General features: G+C 46.0%; 1 pseudogene; it reads right to left on the bottom strand.

Annotated features, from left to right (window-relative positions):
• Window positions 1-12903: 12903 nt before the first annotated feature.
• Window positions 12904-13865, bottom strand: LOC118522549 (ribosome production factor 2 homolog pseudogene; annotated as a pseudogene).
• Between the last annotated feature and the right edge of the window lie 456 nt (window positions 13866-14321).

The following is a 14321-nucleotide window of genomic DNA, read 5'->3' as shown; positions in this document are numbered from 1 at the left end:
GAGATGGTTATTCCCATTTTACAGACAAGAACATTGAAGCCCCCAGACGTTCTGCAACTTTCCTGAGATGGCATAGGAAGTGGCTTCGCCAAAATGTGAACCCAGAGCTCCTGACTTCAGAGCACGATTCCGCGGTGCTTCCAGGCACTTCCTGGTCTGGCATGCCCTCAGAGGAGGGTGGTGGAGGCGTCCTCCTCCACCGAGTCCGTTACTGCTCCCCTCTGCCTTTAGATCCAGGGGGTCCGAGAACTTGCCAGTCTCGGCTGGGTCCTCCTGTGCCCGGTCAGAGCTTGAAGGGGAAGGCAGGAGATGAGCCAGAGGACTGTGAGGCAAGGTCAGGAGCCAGAACCAGGTATACTGAAGTGGTTCCTGAATGCCACAGGTGCTGCGGCCATAGACAAGTCAGGGCAGGGTATGGTGTCTATCAGGACAGGACCTGGTGCTCCCTCCTGGGTCCGCAACCCTCCCCCCACTTCCTGGAGAGTGCTGGGCTGAGGCCAGTCTGGGAGCCAGGCTACTTAGCCCTCAGCCCTCTACCTTGTTGGCCTTGGGCCATCTGACCCTAGCAGGCCTGAGAGGTTTTGCACTTTCTCAGGTGACTCCTTGGAAAATCGTGCTAATTCAGAAAGGACCAGGACCAAAGGACCCCTAGTGGGGCCATCAGACCACCTGCTGGAATTTGTGGCCATGGTAAAAGGGATGGGAAGCAGCCTTCTTGCAGACTTCTAATCTTCTTTTCCCTCTCTCCCCGGTCCCTTTCTGACTCCTTTCCCCCCTCCCTCATTTCCTCATTTCCTCCTTTGATCTTCTCTCTTTCACTCTACATCTATTCATGACTGGATCCTTTGAATGAGCTACTCTATTGGGGTTTCTGGCCCAGCCTGGGGTCCTCATTACTGCCCTAATCCCCCTTTGCAGAACACAGATCTTGCCATGATGAATAAAAGTTAGTTACTATCCAGTTAAAGACTTGATCCATTGTAGATGTAATGAGCAGGCTTTTGGAGGCTTTTTGCAAAATTGGGCAGCATTGATGATTTAGGCTTGAAAAGTTTATGTATGCGCTAGATCAGAGCCCAACATATATGCCAATTAGTGTGGCCAACCTTCCAATCAGTTGCGACAAGACATGTTCTTGGGACCAAAACGCAGACCTAGATCCAGAAGCCCTTGCTGGCGCTCAGGGAGAGGTGAGGCTCAGGGGGCTGTATGATCTACTGCCTAGACCCTTACCCAAACCCTCCCTTGCCCTGTTTGTCATGATGTTATCTTAGGGACTCTGCTGGTAGAATCAGTGTGGGAGTGCAGAGAGGTGGTTTCCCTGGGGGCTCCAGAGGAGTCTGAGGTGCCCAGGGCTGCCCCTGCACCACCCCCACCCCCTCCCCCGGCCCTGCCAAATGGCCTATTGCAACAACACAGGTGCCTCTGGAGACAGGGATACATCTCAGTCCCCCTTTGTCCCCAAGTCCAGAACAGGGCTCTATATCAGCAGGTGCTCAATATGTTTGTTGAGTGACTAAATGAAGAATGAATCCGAAAGATTGAGTGTACAAGGGAAAGGCTCTGGAATGTGACTGGAGGTGTTGGAAAGCCTTGGCCCCTTCATCTCTTATCTGCAGTCACCTAGGAGACGGCTACTCCCCAGGCCTCCATGCCGAAGGCGCCGACCTTCCTGTTTTGGCCACAGTTCTCAGGTATTCTGTCTGCATCTGGCGGGAGGAACGACAATGCTTATGAGGAGGGCCCGGCCCAGGGTGGGGTCCGGTTGCAAGTTCAGTCAGACGTCTTGGAAAGGAGGAAGGAAGGAAGGGTTGCAGCTGAGGAGAAACTGGCTTTGAAAGTTTTCCTCCTGGATTTTTTGTTTACAAGGAGTGGAGATGCTTGGGGAGGCCTTAAAGACTTGACCAAAGAGCAGAGATGAATCCCTGGTGCAAGTCAGCATGCAGGTCTCACCTGCAGCAGGAAGCAGGGATAGTTTTGTCTGGGAATGCCTGCATGCTGGAAGGACGCCACGGGCTCTGGTAGTAACAGCTCCGTAGCCCTTAGAAAAGACAAAAAAAAATTTTTTTCTCTTTTTTTTTTTAGAAAGTACATGTGCTTCATATTATGCATATCCACGGAGCATGTGTGTCCAGATGGCTGGGACAGGAGTCTCCTGACCCATTCTTTCCGACTGTGCAGGTTTGAGAGAAAGACTGGGGATCTGGCAAATGTTGGTCAGAAATTCCTACAGGTCAGCTGGAATCCGGTTGGGGATTTGCTGATGTGAAACATGCATGGACAGTCAAACGCACAACAAATGAGTCAAAGAGCAAAGCCAACTTGACCTTGCACAAGATCTTCCTTTGCTCCTGAACCACACACCAAGCAAGGCAAATTAGGGGGTATGGGAATATGGATTCCTATTTGTTAAAAAATAGACAATTGTTTTTCATTAGGCTTTCCAGTTACAACACATAGGATTGCAGTGATCTCATTTTTGACCATTGGCCAATGCATTCAACTGTCTGGTGGAATAATCTATTAACTGGGCACCTGCCAGTTGTCTGCAAGAGGAACTAGTTTAGGCATATGTTTTAGAAAGTGATAACATTGTTACAGGCTCTGCCTAGACATGGGGATGGAAACCCAAGCAGGCAAGCACCAGCACTGAAATCAGTTTTGGATGATGGGCTGTGTTTTCAGAAGCCTCACTGTCCCATGACTGACCTCCCTTTCCCCCTGCGTGAATTCAATGGTATTTAAGGGCAAACCGACATGCGCTTAGATTCCCTGAACTTGGGTATGTTGAATCTTGCCATGATGAATAAAAGCTAGTGGCTATCCAGTTAAAGACTTGATCCATTGTAGATGTAATGAGCAGGCTTTTGGAGGCTTTTTGCAGAATCGGGCAGCATTGATGATTTAGGCTTGAAAAGTTTATGTATGCACTAGATCAGGGGGCGATGTGCCTGATTCTGTGGGTGAGGAATAGCGAGGTCGAGTGGCCTTTGCTGGGTCACACAGAGCCTCAGTTGGAAGCCGCTTCTCCCAGTGTCCCATCCAGTGCTGTTCGCCCCGTACCCCGTTGCGGCCCTGAGTCCCACGTGCAACCTGTGTTTACGGTGAGCCGTGGCTCACACCTGTGTGCTGACGCGGCCTTGGGGAGGCTCCTTATGACGCTAGTTGGTGAGGAAGGCAGCTCTGCCGTTCGACAGCCCGCCTGCAAGCCAAGCTTGCCATTTTTAGGGAATCATGCCTCAATCCTGAGTGTGAAAAGGCTTAGATAATTTCTTCCAAACACCACCTGCTTCATCTCCCCCTCCCCACCCCCCGCATCTGGGAGCAGCGGCTGATTTGATGATGGTGGTCATTGGTCATTGCGGAACACCAGGAGGCCATGAAGAGAAGGACCGACCACAGCGAGTCCCTGCATCCCTAGACTCTTTGATGGAAATAACTTTTTTTTTTAAAAGATTTTATTTATTTATTTATTTATTTGTCAGAGAGAGACAGCGAGAGAGGGAACACAAGCAGGGGGAGCAGAAGAAAGGGGGAGAGGGAGAAGCAGGCTCCCCACAGAGCAGGGAGCCCGATGCGGGGCTCGATCCCAGGACTCTGGGATCATGACCTGAGCTGAAGGCAGATGCTTAACGACTGACCCACCCAGGCGCCCCGGAAATAACTTCTTTTGTAGAGAGATCGCTGCCAGGCAGAGTAAGACAGGTGGTTATCTGTATAATAGTAATAACAATAACCAACATTTATTGAGCACTCAGTATACATCAGGCTCTGGTTTGTGTATTGGACGTGTGTTAGTGCATTTACTTCTTACAACGAGAGGTAGGTACTATGGTTATTCCCATTTTACAAATGGAGAGGCTGAGGCTGTGCATAGTAAGCACTTGCCTACAGTTGCCTTGTTGGTAGAGGTGGGACTCCAACCCAGATAGTCCAGCTCCAGAGCCCAAACTCTCGATCCCTACACTTGATGCCCTCCTAAGACTCTTGGGATTCCAGACTTAGGCCTTCAGCCAGAGATGGGGGACTTCAGGTTCTTGACTTGATTTCATCAGGTCTTCACATCCTTTTTTGAGGTGATATAATTTATGCCTGGAACTGTGAATATGCAAAGGAGATTCTCAAAGTTTTTGCGGAAGGTGTACCCACATCTCACAACACGGATCTCTAACTTCATAAAGATAAACAATTATGTTTTTCTCTGTAGAATGAAGTGCAGCGCTTTGCAGAGAAAGAACATGGAAGGGGAGATCTCTAAACAGGAGGGAGAACATTAATTCTTCCAATATTTACATTAGAATTACCTCCTTAAAAGTTATTTTATTCTAAAACATATTGCGTATAGAAGAGTGTATAACACATACATGCCAGTTAAAGAACAGCAGAATGTTACTAGTGCCCAGGTTAGGAAATAGAAGGTTGCTAGTCCCACGAGAGCTCCCTGCTGCTCCTCCCCAGGTGCATCTCCCTTCGTCCTCACCAGAAGTAATCAGTCTGACTTTTGGTTCTTCAGGTCCCTGTCTTTCCCAAGGTTGTGATATGTGTCAGGTACTAAATATCTGGAGGGATGCTTTGGGGGACAGAACCGCTCTCCGTTTCTATGTCTGAGCTCCTCATTGTCATCCTTAGCCCTTGGCAGTAGGTCAAACAGAACAGTTCATGGTGTGACGCAGTAGGCTGAAGAGGGGAGAGCAGCAACTTCATGATCAAGTTCATGGTCAAGATGAACCAAACACATGACTCAGAGAGGCTCATCCCAGTGTTCTGACCTCAGGTTAAAAATTAGGTGCGGTGAGGCCAGGGAGCTTGGTGACAAGGGCCCTCAACATGTAGTCACATTGCTTCTGTCTAGGTGGTCACCCTGTACTCATGAGCACAGCTGTCAGCCCGGGATCTCCATTCACCCTCCTTTATCTTTCTTCTCTGTTGGATCTCCTGTTTATGAATCCTATGTCATTCTGATCAGCTGTCTCATTTTGATGGAGGTCATCTTCTAGTAGCTGCTGCTTTTTTTTTTTTTAAGAGAGAGTATGAGTGGGGGTGGGGGACAGAGGAAGAGAGAATCTTAAGCAGGCTCCACACCCAGCGAGAGCCCAATTTCACGACCCTGAGATCATGACCTGAGCAGAAATCAAGAGTCAGATGCTTAACCAACTGAGCCACAGAGGCTCCCCATCTTCCAGTAACTTCTTGAGAAAGAGCGCACGGGAGATAAATGGTTTGAGACTTTCTGTGTCTGAAAATTCTTTTTTCTGTGCTCACACTTGATTCACAGTTTGGCTGGATATCAAATTCTAGGTTGGAAACTCTTTTCTCTTAAACTTCTGATTGCTTGTCTCCTGGCTTCTAGTATTGCTGTTGAACCATCCATTCTGATTCATAATCTTCTATATAATCTATAAACTAGTAGGAAGTTCTTTTTGTTTTCTGAAATTTCAAAATGATATGCTTGTATGAGGTTCTGTTTATATTATGCTAGGCACTGGGTGGGCCGTTTCTGGTCTGGTAATGTATCTTTCAGTTTTGGGAAATCATCTTGAATTATTTCAATGGTGATATTTTTCTACACTTTTTGTTCTCTCTGGTACTTTTACCATTTGGATATTAGTTTTTTATCACCTTATTTTTATCTTTACTTTCTGAGAGATTCCGTTTGCTCAGTCTTCCATTCCTTCAATCAATTTTCTTATTTTGCTGAACTGTTTTTAATAATAAAGACCTTTGGGTGCCTGGGTGGCTCAGGCGGTTAAGGGACTGCCTTCGGCTCAGGTCATGATCCTGGGGTCCCGGGATCGAGTCCCACATCAGGCTCCCTGCTCAGCAGGGAGTCTGCTTCTCCCTCTGACCCTCCTCCCTCTCATGCTCTCTGTCTCTCATTCTCTCTCTCGCAAATAAATAAAAAAATCTTAAAAAAAAAATTTTTTTTTTAAAAATAATAAAGACCTTTTTCTTAGTTTTTTTTAATGTAACATTTCATTTTATTGTTTTAATAACATCGTTTTTTGGGGGGGGTTGTTTCACGGATGCAATACTTTTTCTTAGCACTCAGAGGATCTGTTGATCTATTTTTCAAAGTTTTCTTACCTTTGCATAGTTTCTGCTTCCCCTGAGCTGCCTTTTTGCTTTCATTTGGGTCTTTATCGTCCATATCAGAGGGATTTATCAGATATCTGGTCATTCTTGGCTTTCTACTCCTGATTAAAAGTAGAGGAGAAAAGGCTGATTGGAAGTACTGAGTGCACAGCTGGGTCTGGTCAGTTTTAAGCTGGGTAAGATAGTCTGGGTGGACTAGGTGTTGGGGACCCTCTTCCAGGATCATCCTTTTAGGTGCTTTGTGAATTGTTTTACTTTCTCCAAAGAGGTGTCTTCTGATCTGCTTGAAGGATGAGTTGGGCCACCCTTGTTGTGGGAGTTGAGTTGGGGGAAAGGATTGGGTAGTCAGGATTCAGTAGACATCGGCTTGATTTCCTCAGCTGGGCCTGGCACTGCCAGTCTGTGTCATTGGTTTACCCTCTCTGGAGAATAAATCGCAGACTTGTGGGGGAGCACTCGGTACCTGGGAGCATGAGTAACTTCCCAGAGAGTCCACCCCAGTCTTCCTGGTTTTAACCCACCTCTTCTCTCTCCCATGGCCAGATACCTGGGGCTGCCCATCAGAGACCGTAGAGAATTTTGTGGGGTAAACGAAGTTGGTTTTCAGCGTCCCTTTGCTGACTTAAGATTCCATTTTCTCACATCTGATCTCAGTACCACTGGACCATCCACTACGTGTTAGCTTCCAAAATGTTCTTGCCATTTTCCCCATACTTAGGGATTGATATCCTTTAAAAAACCTCTTTACTATATATTAGCGGGATTTGGGGAGGGATCAAAATTAGGTACATGTATTCAGTCTGCCATATTACCCCAGGTCTAATGTTAATATTTTTAAACGATGAACCAACCATATTTAAACATTTTTTTAAGTTGGAGAATTTTTTTTTTTTTTTTACCCTTTTTCTCTCTAAAAATTTGCCTTTTTCATCTGTAAAGGAAGTACATCTTTTTGGGAGAGGTCATTATCTCTCCTGCTCTGGCACTCTCTGAAGTCTTGTCTTTTGAAGTGCAATCACTGGCTGGATTATACCTCCGATTTGGGGAACTGTTTGTGAAAACCTTAATGATGCTTTCTAGACATGATGTTTCTGAGTGTTTTTGAAGTTGCTTGGGCTGATATTGTAGAAGAGATATGAAGAAGGTATTTTCTCTTGGTGGATTGCTACAATGTGATTTGTGACCTAGGGTCACAATAAATGTTTATGAATACTTATCTCCAGTGGGTGTGACCTTCTGTGTTGATACTTCCTCATCCCAGGCAGAAACTGTGCATTAGCATGGTGGAAACCTCCCCAGGGACTGTAAGAACTCTCCTCCCTGACTTCTGAGAGTTCACCAGCTATAGGGAAACAAGTGTGAGGTATCCCTCTGAGGAAAACAGCGAGTCTGTGCTTGAAATATGTGGGAATAGTATCTAAGGATAAAAGCTTAAATTGTCTACAGAGGGTTCTATAATGGGCATCAGGGCTCACTAGGACTGAAAATAAACAGAGAAATAGTTTACCTAGAAATGAAACCTTAGCTCGAAATGGGAAAATGCATTTATTCCTGAAAAGATTTTTCCCTGTGTGTTTTAAAGTTGTGTCTTGCCGATGCCTCATCTTTCCCTGGCCCCTTCATTGCCACCTTGTCCTTCCTTTGCCCTTTGTCTCTTTATCTGTTTCTCGTTGTCCCACCCCAGCTTTATTTCCCCGTCTGTAATCAACTCCCTATAATCAATTAATCAAAAACTTTTTCTGAGCACCGCTCTGTGCAGACCCAATGCTAGAAGTTTAGTTGATGTGTGAGGATAAGGTGCAGTGTCTCCCTTAACCAAATAATCACCGTGTGGTGGTTACGTGTTATAAAGGAAAACACACCGGTGGTGGAAGAGCTTGACCTTGGAGTGTCAGAGAGGTCTTCAAGGAGGAGGTGACATTTGAATAGACCTTGGAGGTTATGCGGCAGCTCCCCTGGTGCTAAACTAGGAATGGTGATCCCAAGGAAAGGGAACAGTATATGTGAAGACACAGAGATGAGAAATGCGTGGAAAATTTCAGGAAGTGCGGGAAGTTAGGTGTGCTGGAGCTTAGCATGCTGGGGCCGGGGCTCGGGAGGAACTAGAAGGAAATAAGGCTCCTTCAAGTTCAAAGAAGAGCCACGTCCTGAGGTGACTGTGGTTGAATGTGAGGAGACAGAGAGAAGCTCAGGAAACTCAGGGCTGTGTGTCGCCCCTGTGACTCCCAGTGCTCCCGAGATTAGCTTGTACTGCAGGCCTTGGTGAGCAATAGAACATTAGCTCGTGGGGCGCCTGGGTGGCTCAGTCGTTAAGCGTCTGTCTTTGGCTCAGGTCATGATCCCAGGGTCCTGGGATCGAGTCCAACATCGGGCTTCCTGCCTGGGAGGAAGCCTGCTTCTCCCTCTCCCGCTCCCCCTGCTTGTGTTCCCTCTCTCGCTGTCTCTCTCTCTGTCAAATAAATAAATAAAATGTTTTTAAAAAAAGAACATTAGCTCGTCTCTGCTGAGATTACAGTGGTCGCTGACACCTGCCATCCCTGCTGCCTTCTCTCAGGGTCTCCCTCTTCATTCCTGCTGAGACAAACGCCTGGTTGGGCAGGGTGTCCTGGGGAATCTCTTGGACAGTGGACTCCTTCAGGATTAGCCTGTGTGGTCCCCTTTGGCTCAGGCTCCCATCTCTGGTACTGAGATTGTGTCCAGGGAATCAAGGCCACAGGATCCAAGGAGACATTGGTGCAGAAATAAATTCTCATGACCTATATTCTCAAAAGATATAAGCATGGCAGGCACCGAGGGTGTCCTGGATTGTCTAGTACAGAGGCCGGGTTTCATCCGTGGGCTAAGAGGAGCTAGCCAATTTGAAAACTGTGGCTTAGACATCAGAAATTAATTTTCTCACAGTTCTAGAGACCAGAAGTCCAAGATTAAGGTTCCAACTGATTTGGTTCCTGATGAGCAATGTCTTCCTGGCTTATAGAGGTCACCTTCTCTCTGTATCATCACATGGCCTTTCTTTAGGGTGTGTGTGTGTGTGTGTTTGTGCATGTGCAGTTTGGAGGGGGAGAGAGGAAGAGAGAGAGAGGTAGGGAGTTTGGGAAAGGGTGTGTATGTACTCACTAGCTCTCTGGTGTCTCTTTTGATAAGGACACTAATCCTGTCTGATCAGGGCCCCACCCTTATGACCTTAATAACCCTAATTACTTCCTTAGAGGCCCGGTCTCCAAATATAGCCATACTAGAGGTTAGGGCTTCAACATATGGATTTGGGGGGCTAGGTGGGGATACAAATATTCAGTCCATAGCAGATAGTATATACTCAATTATAATTCTAATTTATTTTTTATTAAGAATAACATATTTAATTTTAAAATATGAAGTGTAATTATTAGTCTTTTTTTCTATCTCCCTTTTTCTTACATAATTGGGCTCATACCATATATGGTATTTTTAAAGTTAAGATTAATGTAGCAACATTCAGAAGTCCCAGATGGAATGTAATATAAACATAGGCTTGATGACATATCTTATCTTGAGGATTTTCTTGGTCTTTCTAGTTAGAAAAGCAAACAGATAAACAAACAAAATAACTAGGAATAACTTTAGAGCCCCACAGGAGTTTTAAAGAGGCAGAAATCATAAACACTGAGCAAGGTCAGTGGGTTTTTCTTTTGAGTAAGGAAGTGGCAGACTCAGAGAGGCTCTTTGAGGGCCCTGCCTGGGGTGGGGGTGGGTGCAAACGGTCGGGGGTAGGGGGTCGCCAGGTCAGTCGGGCGGCCGCTCCATCGTAGCAAACACAGCCTGCAGGGACAGGGGTGGTGGGCTAGAGACGAAGCCCAGATGCAATTTGGGAAAACAGTTTATTTTCAGAAAACAGTTTTGTGATGTCATTCTCTTAACTTGTTTCTAAATACCACTTTATTTTTTCCCTCCCTTCCCTCTGCACCCCACCTCCCACTCTGTCTACACTCCACCACCACTACCGTCAGGAACAGACACTCCTGAAATACGAGCAAATAAGATTTATTTTAATTTGATTGGTTTTTTCTCTTATTAGTCTATGATCCAAAATAATAAGCAAAGTTCCCAAGATCCTGCCATAAATATTTGTCCTGCCCCACACCACTGGCCGTGTGAATGCACACACACAGCAGCTTACCCAGGGTCGCACACACCGCTCACCTGGCCGCCTGAGATGCTCTGTTGAAAGCACCCAGCGCAGTGCCTGCCACACGAACCCAAATACTTCACGTCCTCCCATAAATGCTGGCCAGCCCCATCCCTGATTCAGTGACTAAAGCCTTCTCCCTTGGAACTGAACTCATTTGCATGGTTTCATGCATGTGGTATTTTTCGTCTCTCTGGCACGCATCCTCTTGCGGTGGACGGTGGGCTCCCTGATCAGGCACCAGGAGAGAAACCAGGGCGGGGCTGGGGTCTCTGCCTGTCCCAGGCCGGCACTGGCGCTCGAGGGGGCCATCACGTGCCTGGGAAAATAAGGTCTGCCTCACAGGTCTCCTTCACCCTGAACACACCGGGTCTAGAGATGTGGAGGGAAAAACTTCCCGTGATACTCCAAGAATTTATGTCACTTTTCTGAAAAAGTGAAAATATTGGGTTAGGAAGTTTTTTTGTTTTGATTTGGTTTGGGTTTTTTGTTTGTTTGTTTCAAAAGAAAGCCTAAAGATAAAGAAAAGTGTTCATAAAGTGTTACCTGCTCTTTAATTACTCTCCAACTTATTTCTTAGAGGCCACCAGATTTTTAGGTCGTGTGTCTACATCAGTTGGTGCATTAGAAATCTTGTCCCTTTGCCAGACTTTCTTTACCAAATGGCCCAGATACAATAAATACTTTTTGAAACACTAAGTATATTTCTGCTTGTAAGTAGAGAAAAAAATAAAGTGAAATGATTTATTCAGAAGAGAAAAAAAGTGGTGGGTCCATCCACATTGCTATAGATTTGTTGAATATAAGATATGATGATAGCACAGTGACCGAGCAAAGGAATGGTAGCTGATGTTCATTGAGTGTTCCCTGCGGCTCAGGCACTGTGCTGGGCATCTTACCTCTCCTTTCTCCTTGCAGTATCCGTGGGGTCGATGTGCTGTTATTGTCCCTGCCATAAAGATGAGAAAAGTGCAGGTCACACAGCCAGTAAACCATGGAGCCCGTGCCAGACCTCAGGCTCCGTGTCCTTCTTAACCATCCAGCTCACACTGCTCTGAGCCATGCTGTTGACTGAATTAGGACACAAGCAGTACCCACATGGCGTGATACATCTGAGAAGTTGTTCAGTAGTAGAAAGGGGACTATGGTTGCAGCGTTTGGCACTGGGAGACATGAGGCCGGGGTCCTCTCAACCACTGCCTAGACTCTGGGCCAGGACCCTGCATCAGTTGCCTCATAATAGAACTTGATTTTAGATTCATCGTTTGTTGGAAATCAGTGGGCTCTGGTCCCTTCCTGCCCTAAGCCCTCATCTGTTGGAGCACAGAGCTGGTGTCATGGAAGAACACCAACCCAGGGTAGCAGGTGCCACCAGCGATGAGGGGAGGGATTTTTACCTTCCGTTTCCTCACCTGCAAGACCAAGAGGCTTCTTCCACTCCTGACGCTGGTTCTCCCTGTCATAGCCATCTCACGACTCAGCAGAACTTCCTGTGACACCGCATGCCTAACTCCTTGGCCTTCTCTGTGCCCGCCAGCATGTGAAACACGCCCTGAGTGAAAATGTACAAGAGTATGCCAAAAGGTAGAGAGTAGAATTGCAATTGGGCTTTCCTTTGATGTCTGCGAAAATAACACAAATCATCAGAAATAGCAGAAGTGCTGGTGGAGGCCAAGAGAGCTTGGCAGGCAGCTTCAAATCCCCTGTGTTGGGCTCTGAGGGGCACAGAGCTCAGTAGGGAGTCCCGAGGTCATTGTGTCCGGCTGTCAGGGCCCCAAGGACAGGGACGGCACCTGACTGCGTTTTCTGTCTAGCGTCTTAGGAAGTACCTGGCACGTGGCTGGCACTCAGTTCCACTTGGCTGAGTGACTGACTGGGAAAGGAACCAGAATAGATCGGGCTCCAGGATGGAGATGGACATAGTTTTAGAAAAGATGAATTAGAGCAGCTGGTGGAAGTGTGGTAGCCGTTGTAGGAGAATGAAGCCGATCACACAGATTGTCAGAGCATAGTCTTCAGACAAGTGGAATGGAGGGGTGGAAGAGGCACCTGCTTGAGGGGCCCTCGCACTGCACACTTACCCTGTCCAGCCTCCCTCTGTCTTCCTTTCACCCACCCACCAGGCAGCAGCTATTAAAGCCTACCAGGTACCAGGAGTCAGGCTCCAGCATCCAGTGGAGGATAAAATAGAAATGGTCCCTGTCCTCAGGAACCATGGAGATGATCAGGGAAGGTCATTGTTAATGGCAAGATATGCGCTTTTATGATTAGTGCTCCCAGAACCCGGGCTCCTTACTAGCTGTGTGACAGTGGGCAACACTGAGACCCTCTGAGTTTGCTCATCTGAAAAATGGAAATAAATGCCTCCCAGGGGGGCATTTTTAAGGATTAGCAATATTATATATCAATCGTGGCTGTGTTTCTCTTTGAGCTTGTGTGTATGTGTGTGTGGGGGGTAGTCCCCCCCCCCCCCACTGCTTTCAAAAAAATGAGCACTTCCTGAATATCATGGAGAACAACTTTTTGGTTTTATTATTCTTTTTTTTTCCACGCTATAAAAATACTTAATAAAATCTTGTAAGAAACTGAGAAATGACTGATGATTGATAATTCTCTTAAGTAAACAGACTACAGTAACATTATAGTCACTGGCTAAGTTCCATCAGTTTTTTTTAATTCTCTTTGATTTTTTCTCTTGGTCTTCTGTTATCCTTTCTGCAGGTCGCTTCTTCAACCCCTTCATTTTCCTGGTTTGTAGTTTGCTTAGGTCTTGCTTCTGCATATGAATCCTTCCATAAGTTGTATCAAAAGTATCATGGGAGACATTTTTCTTCTTCTTTGGCTTAAGCGCTTTTGGCATTTTCATAGATAATTTATAAAGATCATCTGATGCCAGATGTGTCCTCCTCAGAACCAGATCCAATGAGGGCCCCATCTCTTCCAATTCAATCCTTGGTGTTCTACAACCAGATTTCTTCAACAGCAACTTATAGCTTCGAAAGTAAATCTTCCCATTCAATGTGGTGAAGTGCAGAACATACTCTAAACCAGCCAGGTGGATATTTGGTACTGTGGGGCCTCTGAAGAAATCAATAAGAAGGCTTTTTAGCCTTCTGTAGTCTTCTGTTACATCAAAATCATCACCAGCAAATATTAACATGGGTTTTCTTCCCTCGGGACATTTACTATTCTTAATATCTTTTAGAGAGACAAACTTCTCGATACCCAATTCAATCATATCCAGCACATGGTAGTCATATATACGACCTATTACTAGATTATTTGGCCGCTTCTTATTATGGGAGCCAAACATAAATAAAGAACAATCTGACTTCTTTGAAAAGAATTCCAATGATGTCTGATCCTCAAATGGTCTTGTAATGTTTTTCTTTTTATACAGAAACTCCATACGGTTTTTTCAGTGCATACACATCTTTAAGTACTTGTGTCACCATTGAATTTGCATTTCCCCTTGAATCAGCATAGCATTTTAATATTTTCACTGAGTTTCGGTTCTCTCTTCTCAAGGAATCTCTTGGCTCTTTTCGTTTTGGGCTTTACAACTCGATCCAAAGCGTCCATGGCTACCGAAACGCGAATCCCAGGAACGCACTGCACGGCGCACTTCCGCGAGATAGGCCAGTGTTCTGGAACCTGGTTTTATTATTTTGATGATGATTTCTTCCATTAAACTTCTTCCTGTTCCTCATAAGCTGGCAGGAAATGCTAGATTTCTTAAGGTACAACACCTTAAATTCCTGATTGTAAGAAGTCATTAGAAACATTCAAAAGTAGGGGCACCTGGGTGGCTTAGTTGGTTAATCGTCCAACTCTTGATTTCAGCTCAGGTCATGATCTCAGGGTCATGGGATCGAGCCCCATGTCCGGGCTCTGTGCTCGGCACAGGTCTGCTTGAGACTCTCTCTTCCTCTCCCTCTGCTCCTCCCCCCAACCCTTGCTCTTTCTTTCTCTCTCTAGCTCTAAAATAAATAAACGTTTTTTTAAAAGATTCAAAAGTAAATAAAATAGTAGATTCAAGCGGGAGATCTGTCACTGCCATCCA

The sequence above is a fragment of the Halichoerus grypus genome, chromosome 1 (assembly GCF_964656455.1).
Source record: "Halichoerus grypus chromosome 1, mHalGry1.hap1.1, whole genome shotgun sequence".
NCBI classification, from domain to species: domain Eukaryota; kingdom Metazoa; phylum Chordata; class Mammalia; order Carnivora; family Phocidae; genus Halichoerus; species Halichoerus grypus.
The sequence above is the reverse complement of the archived record's forward strand: the minus strand, read 5'-3'. Positions and strand labels throughout refer to the sequence as shown.